Source organism: Vanessa tameamea, chromosome 5 (assembly GCF_037043105.1).
Source record: "Vanessa tameamea isolate UH-Manoa-2023 chromosome 5, ilVanTame1 primary haplotype, whole genome shotgun sequence".
NCBI lineage: Eukaryota > Metazoa > Arthropoda > Insecta > Lepidoptera > Nymphalidae > Vanessa > Vanessa tameamea.
The window spans coordinates 6,777,682-6,793,009 of NC_087313.1; the positions used below are offsets into that span (position 1 = coordinate 6,777,682).

Genomic DNA, 15,328 nt, shown 5'->3' on the forward strand with positions numbered 1-15,328 from the left:
TAATTATATAAAACAAATAACATTGACCTTACTAACATTATAATTGTAAAAAAGTATGTTTTACTGAATTTGAAATAACGGTTACGGCAAAACTTATAGATAATGCACGAAGGCAAAGTCGCGTTTGAAAATGAAAAATACGCAAATCAGTGAACTAAACAAATGATTTATAAAATATGCTTGTAAATAATCGATATTAAAACTCATTCACTGTTAAAATGTATTATGTATTTTAAAAATTACCTTCTCGGTTATAAATAAAAATCTGTTTACATGCATCAATGCAAGAGGCAATACGCTGTGATGACAGATTTACGCGCCATATCGCCCGCGACAGCTGCGTTATGCCGAGTGCACTTTATGAACGATTTGATCAGAAACCAATTAAGATTTATATAAACTGATTTGATATTTGAATATCGAATAACGGAATTTGTTTTCAAAGTGACAGCATATATATTTTTTTAAATAGTTCTCCTTTTTATAAGAAAAATCTATTAAATTGGTCACAAAAACATCTACAGTTTTGAAAAATGACAAATAACAAATTATTTAAAAAATGAATTTAACTCTCATCACACAGCGAAAGTGTGTTCAAAATGTAATATTAGCCTGTTATGTGACTTAATAAAGATTAATATAAGCTGATTCGATATTTGAATATCGAATATCAGAATAAGTTTTTAATTAGTAAAAGAAAATCGACAAATAATTGAACAATTTTTTTTTAAATGGTCCTCTTCTTAAATATTTTAGTATGTTTAGGGTTTTTTATAGGGTCTCTAGTTTAAACTCCAATTGTGATCCAATAAATAATCCAATAAATAAAAGCTTGATGATAGCATATTTGCTAAGATATATAATATAATATTCTATCGGAAAATTAAAAGACCTACGAATAATTGAATACCTATTGCGAATTAATTTCGTCAGAATTTCCAGATACTGGTGGTAAAATGGTAATCGTTATCTAGTTACAAACTGTAAATAATCATTTTGTCTATAATTGAAATTTAATAATATCGTAGTGGCGAGTACAACGGACCTAACCGAACCTAATATAATCTATTGAGATTTTTTTAGTGACGTGACATATTTAGTTATTACATACAAATAGCGATTGTTAAAACAACACCTATTATGATATTATTCGCATAGTTAAAACATCGAAAAGAAACATTTATTAGGCGAACAAATTAAATTCGCTGAAGTTCCGTGATAACTGAGAGTTTAACTTGTTAACTTGTCATTCGTACTATGGAGCTGATCCAAACCCTTAGATAATATTCAAAACATGTTCCCGACACGGGATTTGTCGGCCCCTATCTTAATTACAAAGATGTCCTATTGGAACAATGTCTTCATTCTGTTTCACTGAAAATACTATGGAATTAATAAAAGCCGTATATTAATTAATAGATATTAAACAAATTTGTCAAGCACCACTGAATTTAAGTGTTCGTAATTCCTCGTTCTCGGCCGTAAAGGAAAACATCGTGAGGATACCTGCATACGTCTCATTAAAATGAAATTTAGCCACATGTGTATCCACCAACATTGCAGCGTGGTGGAATTAGTTCCAAAACATTCTCCCCAAAGGGAGAGGAGGCTTTAGCCCAATGTCTCACATATTAACAGACTAATATTTTTTACTTTAAACAAATTTGTTATTCTTTTTTTTTATTTTGACAGTAATGAAAGGTTCGTAATGGCGAAGGCTGGCGTTTAAAATAAATAAGGGACAGAGATAAAGTCACTTTAAAATAAAATATATTTTTTCCTACAGCAGGTATTGTTAAATGGAAAAGTCGGATGTTTTAAAATGAGCTCGGAAGTTATATAAGTTTTTTATTAGCTTAAAACAGTTATTAAATCATTCGTCTCCTATTTAATGAAGTTATTAAATACTACCTCGACTACGTACGGGCAAAAGGAATATATATAAAATACTAAAGTACGTACATTAATCGTCTCAAGACTATATGAAACGTTCGTCAACAGTAAACGCTGTTACATGTATGCATGTACATAGCACATCTACGACGTTTTAATCTATTCCCAAATATCTTAAAATAAAACGAATATTATACGGCGACAAATTATATTATCATATGAAAATATCGTCGGGACTAAGCTACAAATCAATTGAACTAAAGTTATTGGTTGTACTTTTAAATTTTGTAAGTCTTTAATAAATAAATTTGCTCATAATAATTTAAGACAACTTCAATGGAATGGAAATAAGTATAAATTAGCTATTGTGTATTCGAGACGAAAGCTTCGTTGATTTGAACAATCTTGATGGTTCTTTTTCTTCAAGTAGGAATTGCTTTAAAAAATTCTTCTTTACAGGTGAAATAAAATTAGCAGTACGTAACTTGCCGTGCGTACATTACTTGATTAGATTGTGAACCGTTGGGTAATAAAATACAAAATTTTTAAAAAACCTTTTTCTTGGAAGTTTCTCTTATCCTTCCGGAGCTGTTGTTGAAAATAGTCTATATTAGTCTGTATACCTACATTTGAATCATAGTTTTATAATTAAAAACAAAATAGATTTATCTTATATCTCGTAATGTTTCCAATGAAAATAATTTCTTCTATATTAGTACTGAAGTATAATCTAATCATAAAAATTAATCCATTTTTATTTAAAATGGAATTCACTGAATAAAATCGGTTTTAAAAAGTTCGAAGTGAAACATCGAGAACGAAACCAGCCAGAGGCTATTGCGGCAATCGCGGCGGTGAGTTACTCGACGACGACTTGATGAAGTGTTGCCTCTCGGAGAAACTACTAAGCGTACCGATTAAAAACTTGGACAATTTTCTCAATCCACGATATTTAAAACTTTCAGACCTGTGATTGCTTTACACTACACTCAATAAAGCTTGATCTTACGTTATCACGTATACCTAACACGTTTAACAAATACATATATCTGACTATGTGTTATATACTACAACCGGACTGTTTCCTAAATGATTATAAGACAATTTAAACATCTTGTAGAAATGGATATATATCTAAAACGGACAATAAATATTTCATATTTTCTGACGAACGGTTTCGAGAAATAAAGGCCCAATTGTTTTTCTATTTACGCAAGGATCCCATAGCCTATCAAACCCTCACTCTTTCCGTATACTCCACTCGATGCTTTGTTTACCATTCATTCCCCGTAGCTAAATGAAAATGTATGTGTTATGATAGGTATTCATATTACAGTGTGATTACAAGCAATCATGGTCAAGTACGCAAAGGTTTCAGACTAAGTAAAAATGATATTAATATTAAAACTCAATCGATGTACATCTAACATAATGCCAATAAGAATTATTTGCATTCGGGCATCAAAGAAGTACCTATATATAAATCAAACTTATAAGTAGATACTGTGAGGCTTCGTGAAATATGGCCAGAGTACTAGCACCTTTCCTCGTAGCATCGTAATTTTATTGATGGATAACGAATAAGCATTAGCCAGAACTATCACGAAAAGATGCAAAAATACGGGGACTATAGTATAAATATATAAACCAAGGTTTATGTAAGTTTTTAACAAAGAAATTGTAAATGTTCCGTACAATATATCATTACGAATGGTATAGTTTACGTATAGTCGATGCAGCTAAAATACGACTAAAGTTCGTAAAAAATCTTATCTGTCCCACTGAACGGTTTACGCAAACCACTATATAAAATTTATGCATCTGAACATAGTAACATACAGAATGTTACTATTATCGGGGAACGGAATTTTACACTACTCTATGTACTGTATAGTAAGATAGATTATTTTAAAAATATCATGATCAACTTAGAGTCCCTGTTTTTTTTTCATATTTACCTCTAAAAACCTCTCGAAGTATCTAATATTGAACTATCGGTTCAAAATAATTTTAAATCATGTTCTAATATTTTCTCTGCTTTTTTTTCAGTTGCTTATAAATTGAACATTTAAAGATGTTAATTTCAAATGAATATAAACCGGATTAAACCGGAACAACATCCTGTTGTTAATTCGTCTAAAATGACCAAGCAAAACACTTCTTAGAATCCGTTTGACCATTCACCTCCTTCAACTTGTCCATGTCTAAGTTATTTCTCTGAGTATAATAATATAAAGTTACAGAACTAAAATTATTGTAACGGTACTCAAATAACACAAGTACAACAGTGAGGTTAGACTGTTATAGAAACTATTGTTACTTTAAATGTAAAAAAATTAAATGCTTTAATGATTTTGTTTATGCAACTTCATTTAAAATAATATTGACTATTTATATTCTCAAATAAACATAAAGCTTGTGCTTAAGATGAGAACTTACAATGAAAAGCGATAACTTTAGTGTAACCGTAAAATGTTCGCTATTTGTTACGAAAACTCTGCGTTAACTTTATTGCTTATCCTCAAGGTACATTTAATGAGATAAATACTAGTTTTAACATGTGAACGATTTCTGTACCGAAAAATATAATTTTCAATGTTTTTGATAATTATTGTGACATTCATATTATACATTTTAAAAGAAAATAATTTTCGAAACACTCTATCAAAGTTATTAAGGAAAAAGTTATATATTGAAATTGTTTGACGCTTAAGGGCATTATGATTTTTAAGTGTTTATTAATAATATTATTCATACTATACTAAAGGATATCTTACTGTCAGTGCGTGTGCAGTGTATAAAAAATGGCTGAAATATTCGTAATTTTAAGAAATGTTTCAGCTAAAGTTCGCATGATATGATTTTCTTTGCATTTGTTGAAAGGTCATTCATGGGTCACTCTGTATATGGAATGGATATCAAGATAAAATACACGAGTTTTAATCTAACCCTGGCCGAGCGCCCGAATCAATTCGAGTAATTTTCGAATAAATTTCCAAGTACTTTAATTGTATATACGTTTTCGTTTCGTCCTCTGTTGCTGGAAAATATCTAGAGATGTGCAGATTAAGATCATTTTCAAAATAATCATCAGATGACGTGCTAATTGCATAAAATATTTTCATTATCTTGACTATAGAAAAATAATCGACTCGTCTGCCTCCTTGGTTTAGTAGGCAGCTTATAAGGCTAAGGTTCTAAGTTCAATCCATTAATAACTGTATTGGCCTGTCAACAAAAGGATTAAGTTCCGTAAAAACTATCTCGGTAGTATCAGGCCAGGTAAAGGCTGTGTTTAGATTTTAGTGCCTCGGAAAGTACGCAAAGTCTTGCCATCCGTCGGATTATGAAAGTAATGAATAGAGTAACATTTATCTTTGCGCAAATACTTATGTAATATAATTCATCCTGCTAATTGGCTTCTCTCCCTAAAGTATGGTGCCCATTTTAACACTTTTAAACTCAAAACAATCATCTGAACGGCTTATTTGAAAAGAATCAAGAAATTTCATTTCAATTTATATCCAACAAATTTCTCGTGCAGTACTGATAAAATAATTCTGAAACTATCTGCTTGTGGACCCTATAGATTTGCCATACAACCCCTGGGGAGCGTCCCAGAATAGGATAGAGCCCTTTGATAAGAGCACCGAGTTAAACATTCATAATTCTATAATTAATTACAGTCTTATCCCTAAGCTATGAAATTCGAAAGATGCATTGCGATATTTTAATTTAATTCTAAATATGTTCACTTATATTTTCTTATTCTGAGTGCTTTATAGGTAATCAATTTCTATAAATTGGATCGAAATGAATGAATGTATGTTTAATCATTATGGTTTCTTTTAGAACTTTGGTAGGATGGATAGGAAATGAGCCAACTCGGTAAGTAGTTACCACTGCCTATAGACTTTGTCGTCATATTAATTTTAACCATTCCATACATCATCAATGCGTCACCTGCCTTGGAAACTGAGTTGTTATGTCTCTTAGGCCTGTAGTTACACTAGCTCACTCATCCGTCAAACAAATTGCTGCTTTGCGATAAAACATATGATGAGTAAGTGGTACCTACGTAGATGAGCTTGCACATAGCCCTACCACCTGTCTACTGCCTCATTATAATTTTTTTCTTTTTAATTCCTATTATCGTTAGAAACATTCATGAGCAATTTTTAAATAAGTCTTCATTTAGAATACAATTAAATTAAAAAGCAGCTTAAATATCGATTTCAGTTACATTTAGCGAATTTATTTTTATTGTAACCCAATAAAATTATCGGTTCAGGCGTTTTGCAAGCGAACGGGGAAACAGCTTAACGAAAACACGAAAACTCTGCATGAAAGTGTTGTGTAACTTACTGTGTGGGAAAATATATACAAAATTTGAGTTAAAAATCTTAATCTATATCAAAATCATATTATATAATGATTCATATATTTACGTTTTCACTTCTTACTTGGTATTTCAAGTTATTTAGGCGATAAATTAAAAAATGCACGTTTAAATAAACCGATAAATAAATCGCTTCACTAGACACTGGCTGACTTATAATATTAGTTTTAATCTATTTTTTGGAAACATAATAAAACCTTATTTTTATCAGTGCGTAGTCGGAGCACACTAAAATCACACTAAAATCTTTAAAAACTGCTGAAGTAATGAACCAGATTGTAAAACACAGATGTACCTCGGCGTAGGTAAATAGTTTTGATTCCTAGTGCTGGTAAATAGTGATTCTTAAATATTCAACAAACTACGTTGAAGATTAATATATCACTATTTACATGATGTCAACTACGTACAAGCAACGTATCTCTAGCATTAATTATTCAAACGTTGTCAGAAATCCAACCATTGTCCCTCTGAGTCCCATTCACTCATTTGTTAAACCGTACCTCCACTCTATAAACTTTACCGAGCTCTTGTTATTATTTTAATACAACATAAACGCATGAATATACCCTTACAAAATGACATTTGAAATTATAACGTACTACAAGTTCGACTTCCTAAACCAACTTAAGCTGTTTATTTGTTTGTTATAGTCAAATATTATGTCAAGCTAATATCGGTCCTTCAAATCATTTATTTGATCCTAAAAATGTATAGCATTAATTAAATAAATTTTATAAAATATCCAATTGATTATGTAATTATGGAGATTGTCTTTGCGCTTTTATTCAAGCTCAGACATAAATAAATTAGGAGCTATTATATTGAGTCAACGTCTCATTGATGTGAACTGCAACAGGTACGATTCGGACCATTTGGGCTATTGGTGTATTTACAGTTCACATATAGCACGAACTTCACGAATACTTAACGAAAACTAAAATATTTTCAACCTCTTGAATCGCCATTTTATGTGTTACTTAAACATGGAGCACCGTTCCGGAATGTAGCTTCTATTATGGAAACCGTAACTGTAACTTTGCTGTAGCTTAGTTAGAAAAAAATAAAAAGCATATATCAAATGGATTCACCATTAAATAAAAACCTCGAACTAGAAGAGTTAAGTCGATATGTATAATTATTAAAAAAATATATATATATAAGTATGTATATGTTTTTTTATTTATTAATTTATATAAATTTTATAAAATGAATACATATATTTTTTTAAATGAATACATTTTTATTGTTACATAACAATTGTTAATACCATTGACTGAAATAGTAATCGTTTACAAATCTATTAAATTTTTTCAATAATATAGAATCGATTTTTAATAAAACCTATCCCACAAAATGATACACATAAAAAGATAGTTTTAATAAACACTATGGCATAAATTCTCAAACCAATAAAACGATGGAATAAGAGATCCATTCCCTGCTTTAAAACAGTTCACTGGCTGGGTACTCAAGTTTGATTAACCTGCGAGATATGACTTCGAACGTCATTACGAAGCTACGAATATTTTACCTTCCATTATAGTAAAAGCTGTGCATCTATTATAAAATTCCACTTTGCCTTAATGGTTTATTATTGCTGAATTACCTGTTTTTTTATGTTTCCTATTAAATAAAGTGTATAATGTAGGCTAGAAATAGAAATATTATAGAAGGCATATTTTACCCGCCCCATATTTTTAATATTCGAATTTTACTTTTTCGTTATATTTATAAGCCACGGTTTCGTGTCCGTCCATGTTTTGAAAAAAATCTACCGAACTAAAACCTAAAATCTTTTCACTGAAATAACTCATACAGTGAAATCCTCGCCGTAATCTTACCATTGTTTCGACTCTTAAGCGAACGAAACAAAAAATGAAGCGTTTTTATTGTAAATTGAACATACTAGGAATTTATAGTTAAATATGATATATTTTGTACATGAAATAATTGACTTTTTTTAAAAATAAATAACAGAAACATAAAAAGTTATAAGCTTTTTATTTTTTAATACCATAGAAATATAGTGCGGTGTACCTGTAGGCTTATATCCGTTAGCCTAGGGAATACAATGTATACGTTCTGTATTGTCTATTATTATTGTTCTAGCTTATTCGATATCACGATAATATGTTTTATATATTGAAATGTATTAATGACAAAAAAGTTATGAAAAATAGCTTAAAAATCCCAGTTACCCATAAAATACTTTAACGAACGTAACGAGAAAAGTTAATGGAATACTCTTCCCAAGCCTAGTAATTAGAGATCCGTCAAATTGGAACATCGGAGCCTAGCAGGAAGTGTTTAGCTCTTTGAAATGTTACAAATGTTTTGACCTTGAATAGCTGTTTAAAAAATATATATATTTACAATTTGCTGTAAATAATATATTTAAGAATATCACAAATTAGAGATTCGGTTAAAATATTTTTTAAATTATTGTCTAAAAAAAAATCGAGCAAATTAACACTCCAGTAATATTTTTGAACGATTTTTTTTATTGTATTCGGATCAAATCAAATTGTTTATTGCTGTTTTATTTGTAGGTACTACTTAACAGCTTATTTATAAATTAAGTTTGCCAAGAGAACAAGAACATTTAATTATGTTAAACGTCATTCAAAATAATTGTTTTAACTATCATTGAGAATAAATTTATAGCGTTTGCTATAAAGGTAAAAAATAATTTAAAAAAATATGTTGTGACGTAGATGTAAGTTAAAAGAAATTAAAAAATATATTGTACACTTACCTCGTCTAAAATGTCGAATTTCGATGTGAATTGCAAGTCTATATCAGTTAAAATAAAAGTTTAGTACACGACAACTTATTCACAAGTCACTGAAAAAGTATGAGGAAAATAATCGAGGTGCGTGATCAGCGATGTTCTGCGGTCGGTCGCCAAGTTCTCCGAAACGTTTGGGCGCGCCAAAGTTGTGCGGACTGGGTACGGGCGGCGTGCTTATATCTAAGAAGGCGGGCAGCGCACGCATGCGCCGGCACCATTCATGACATGCTCTCAATGACCGCCTCCGCAACCGTCATCGCTCATCGTGTCATTTTCATTTCGTAATTGCAATTTAAATATGTTAATTTGTATTTTTTCAGTTCTATCTACAGTATTAATTGTTGACTTTATATGGCTTTTAAATTTATTGTCACAGATACCTACTAAATGAAATATTATAAAGTTAATTAGCGACTCATCCCGGCTTCGCACAGATATAGCACCTGATACTAAATATACTACAGAATCTCTTTATATACAACGTTCAGAGTTTTTTGTCATTAGACAATACAAACCACTAAGCTTTTAAATTCATAGTGTCTTCAAAAATATTATTTTAAAATACATTCTGTAAAGGGCGATATTGAACTATATTAAATGCACAATGCACAATGCACAATTATTTCTCGTAAAAAGTAACGAATAAAAAAAAGCGGCCAAGTGCGAGTCGGACTCGCCCATGAATGGTTCCGTAGCAGCAATAAGGTTTATGTTTATGAAATTAAATGTTTTTTTTTTTTTATATTTGAGTTGATCGAATGAAAGGTAAATTACGGTTTTCGATTTATGACGTATTAAAAAAAACTGCCTACTAGATCTCGTTCAAACTAATTTTGGGTGGAAGTTTGCATGGTAATGTATATCATATATTATTTTTAGTGTTATCATTCTCTTACTTTAGAAGTTACAGGGGGAGGGACACACATTTTACCATTTTGAAAGTGTCTCTAACGCAAACTATTCGGTTTTTTTCTATTTTTGTGTGAAAATCTTAATGCGGTTCACAGAATACATCTACTTACCAAGATTGAACAGTATAGTTCTTATAGTTTCGGAAAAAAGTTGCTGTGACATACGGACGGACAGACAGACATAACGAATCTATAACGGTTCCGTTTTTTGCCATTTGGTTACGGAATCTTAAAAATGGTTATTGTGGGTTATACCTAAGAGATAAACATATACCAGTACGGACATTTTTTATATACCTTTTTAAGGTGTACAATAGTACACTATTTTGATTTATCTCGTAGGGTTCAGTCAGTGTTTGCAATGTAAGCACAAAATAAAAGTGTTTATTTACGGCATCACATTAGTAACCTCTATAATTGTCAGTGTTTCTCTACTATATTATGCATGTATTATACATATAATCCTTCCTCTTAAATTACTCAATATAATAAAAAATCGCATCAAAATCCGTTGCGTAGTTTTAAAGATCGAAACATACATACATAGGGACAGACAGACAGAGGGAAGAGACATTCTTTTATACTATGTAGTGATACTTTAAATCATTTATAATATAGTTCGGATTTAATATTTTAACCACTTTGCCATGTTAAATCACATATATTTTATTTGGATAATATTAGTTGTTGCTAAAGTAATTTTCAAAGTGTAAAGTTAAGAGTGAAGACCCTTTTGAATTAATTCTAAAATGTTATTTCCGCACCTATGATTTTTTTGACAATTTTCTTCTTGGTGATTAAGCACTGACTCTGATACATGATTATCAGGACCCAATATGATTTATTATGCCCTTTAGAACTTACTAAAAAGGTATAAGTCGCAATTTAAGTAATTTATCGCTAAAAACTTCGATATATCTTAACTTTTAGCTGAAACTATAAAACATTTTTATAGGGGTAAGTTCATTTTGTGACTTGCATACATTTATAGCTATCATGATAGAAAGTAGGTCTTATTCCTATACGTTTTAATAACGTCTTTAACTATTAATTCAGTTTTTCATTAACAATAACTTCTAAGAAGAACAGAAAATACACGCCTGTCACTTTAATAGCTTAAATTCAACTAAATTTACAGCGGATGAAACTACGCAGGTCAGCTACTTATTAGGGATGTTATGGAGATATCATTTTGGATCTGGATATGGATACGGATATGTGAATAATATTTTATCGGTGTCAGATACGAAATTATTTCGGATTATCCGATTGTTTCTTATACTTTCGGTTACGGATATAAAATTATTTAGAAATTTTAAAAGAAAAAATTACAACGTATTAATTTCACTTATTTATAGACTATTAATTATTAAGTATAACCACACAAAAAAATTAATAGCTTTGAAATACAATTAACTACTCTCTTTAAGTATAACATATACAAAAAACAAATTAATAATATATTTTTTATCGGTTACGGTTACGGATAGATTTTTATTTCGGATATCCGATAATTTCTGTAACAGTTACGGAGCTCCATAACATCCCAGGTACTTATATAATAACATTATATACTGAACGTGCTTCGAAACGCGCCGGTTCTTCTGGCATAAGTTTTTTGTATATTCATTATGTATCTGTATTACAGGCATTAAAAAAATAGTCTTCTGATTTATTAGTATGAATAACTTTTTCCTTGTGTTTATTTTATTTGGTTAAATTTAGTTAAAACTTTTTTAATACTAAAAAAAAAAAACTATAACAAATAGTGACGTAGGCATATTGAGTAATTTAAGGAATATATAAAAAAATTGTAAAAAGTAGGAAAAAAATATCTAGGTCTAAATTTATTTGTCTTTGATAAGTTTTATTATTTATTATATTTATTTATTATATTTGATAGTACACTAGAAGGCTTTATTAGAGTAGAGTTTACACAAGGTAACTCTGCAGTAACAATCAGTATATAGTGTAATTATATTAATATATATTTATGTAGTTAAACAAGGCAATAACTCATTAGTTATAATAATACATGTAACTCTAAGGAGTCAAATGCCTGGTTTCCTTAAAATTGGAAACCAAGCATTTGAAACACCTTATTATAAGTGGTCCTAACTCTACTCCTTACATAATTAATGCAAAACTAGTTGGTTTCTCTGATCAAAATTTTTTCAGTAGCAGGAACAGCTTTGGATGCACTCGGAGGTAGGGCAGGGTAAAATTGTAAAGATGAGAAAAGAAATTCTAAGCGTTATCTTCTTAATCGCTCTTCTTAACTTTCGAAATATTAATAATTAAAAATATATAAATATTTCCAATATAAGGAAGTAATTTAATTCATTTAAAAAGTTCGTGTTTAAACTTATACACTTCATGCAAAATTTCGATAATAGGGCAGCATTTTTTAAAGTACCCAGGGGAGGAGCTACGGTTGAATCCGGCACTAAGCAGTATAGAGATTGAAGTGTTTATAGTCCCGTACCTCTAAAAGCACATAAAGCTTGGTACTAAGACTCTTAACAGTGGTGTCGGATATACCGTCCAATCTGATTATGAGAATACATTACCTTGCGTAAAGACTTGTGCACTATAAAACATCCAGCGCACTTGAGAATTGCCACCGTAGGTGAAATCGGTTTGAAGGAAATAATCATCATCGTCCACTTAGGCGGGTCTTCAAAAAGGTCTACCATCGCTTTTATAAGATGTCATTTATAAATAGTAAGCAATTCTTATTACGCCTTGTATAAGATGGCTGCGTTTAAACCGACCGACATTCTTTACAATGGAAACATATTCATTGAAAAATATCATTCGTTCTGTCAGAACCACGATCCTTACTTATTTATAGCCCAGAAAAATACATAGAAAAATGTAGAATAATAATAAATAAACAAATCACATTGTGAAAATATTTAAAACGATAAATAATATAAATCTTTTAAATATTATAACATATAGCCGTTTCCAAAATGTCCACGTCAATCTTTGTCCATCCCCCTTTACATGACTATGTCCTAATAAATGCCACACGCACGACGCAGCATCAATGTCAAATTTCATTACGTTCGATCCATCGGTTTATATTATGAGATAAAAAATCAGACATACAGAGATACATTCGAATATATAATTGAACAAACACGTTTGGTGTAGTTTTTGCTATGGTAAATATAATGTAATATAATGATACATTCTACAATATTGTTATGAAAATCTTGTATGATAAGAATCAAGTCTGTTACGCAAATAAGCCCTAATGGTAAGTTATGGCCTTAGCCGACATTGGCAATGGTGGAAGATTCAACAAATCCTTTGAACCGTAGTAATGACGTTAGATATTTCATATAATTGTGCTTGCGTATAAACTTAGTTGATGATAAGTTTTTAACCGACTTCAAAAAAGGTTGAGGATCTAGTTTCTTTGTTTATGTGAACCGATTTTAATATAAAAACAAAAACAAATGAATGGTTATGTAGGACATTCAGTTGGAACAGAGTTCCTTTCGCTATATATTACTTATTAATAACCAGATACGTTTAACAACGTTTGAAAATAATTAAATGGCAATAACTAAATTTACACTCTACTGTAAGGCGCGTAATAGAAATTCGTTCCTAAAATCCACTGATTATCTATAAGCCGGTGGTAGATGTTGATAATCAATAAGAGTAGAATGGTTCTTCTTTGAATAATTATTTTGAATTTCAATTTGAAAATCTCCAAGATCGTTCCATTTCAATTTCATTGGTATTCGATATTGTCAATTTTTCATGTGAATTTTGAGTTGATCAAAAAATAAATTATAAGTATTTAGTGCAATAATAAAATAGTTGTCCCTGAAATTAAAAAAATCTTGATATGAAACGTCACATCAAAGACTTTGAATATGTAATTGTTTTTCTCTGCGCGTCGACAAGATAAAGCTTCCAAGGTATACATCGTACTGAAAACAGTAAAATCTTTACAGTTTACAACCAGCTCTCAAACAGCACTCGTGCAAATTGAAATGTTCATAAACTTAACAAAGAAATTACATGAGATTTATTTATCTAATTAAGTATTTTACTTAATAGCACCTGTACTGTCGTTATGTCTCTGTAAAATTCATACTTGGGTATTTGTTCCCGTGCGCACTTTACGTAATAAGTTTTATTGTAAAATAATATAACACAATAACCCGTTTATACCCCACAGCTGGGCTAATACTTCTGTTAGTGAAGTTTTTGAGCTTATTTCGCCAGGTTGCCGTGCGGTTTATGTGATGAATACTTACGATGTTTTCCTTCAAGCCTCAGGCACGATATTAATTACAAAAACAAATTAAGGACATGAAAAGTAAGCGGTGCTTCCCCGGATTTGTAATCTTCGGTTTAAATTGTATATTATCTGCTATGCTATATTCTATGATCGATCTCTTTATATTATAAAAATATATTATAATATAAATATATTCAGCCAATAATGTACATAATAATGATTATTTCGGATCTTTGGAAAAAAATACATTTTGATCATATGAATACTGTATAATATTCATTTATAAGTATAGACTATATATAAAGCTGAAGAGTTAATTTGTTTGTTTGTACGCGCTAGTTTCAGGATTTGCTTATTATCCTGAGTTTCGAGTTTCTGTTTTGCAGAATAGTTCTTCAGTAAATTTAAGATACGTCTGATGCTGCGACTAACAGCAAGTTAAAAGAATAAGCACATTATTGACTTGTGAGAAATACTTGTTATTCGTCTCGTGTTCTAAAACATAAGAATAGAATACCTGAATACATTTTGTTATTGCGATTATATATACATGGATATGTTTTTGTTTAACAAGAGTATGTAAGAAATTCTATAATATAATATTCTATTCGCAGTGGAATGGCTTTGTGTATTATGTTATGTAGATAAAATTCTCATTAATCTAAATATTATAAAATTATGAGGGACTTTTTAGAATGTTAGAACAAATTACGATCACAGTTTATACTTTAATAGGGTATTCTACTCTATATGAGAAAAAGTCTCAAATTTATTATTGATATTACTAAGGTAAAAAGCAGTATGAAAAAGTATTAGCTCATACAATAATAAAATAAATTGTAAAATTCAATACAAAGTTACCAGTTTTTTAAACAATAGCATGAAATAGAAGCCGCCATGTAATTATGTCATACGTCATTATATACTAAAAAGTATCAACTGTCACCTGATCATCGTAGGTATATTTACAATTTTTTAATGAAATATAATCACGGCAGACATTTTCGTAAATAGATCAAATATTTACCAATTTAATTTGCTGCAAATCCCAATTTTTGTTCTAACAT

The 15,328-nt window shown here is 30.1% G+C and overlaps 1 protein-coding gene across 3 annotated transcripts in view; it reads right to left on the reverse strand.

Moving 5' to 3' along the window:
- Positions 1 to 9,254, reverse strand: part of LOC113392685 (diuretic hormone 45) — a 54,264-nt gene extending 45,010 nt beyond the window's left edge. For all 3 annotated transcript variants that reach the window (XM_026629227.2, XM_026629228.2, XM_064221019.1), the window contains exon 1: positions 9,051 to 9,254. The gene's annotated coding sequence lies outside the window, so the exon portion shown is untranslated. The remainder of the gene's footprint in view (positions 1 to 9,050) is intronic.
- Between the last annotated feature and the right edge of the window lie 6,074 nt (positions 9,255 to 15,328).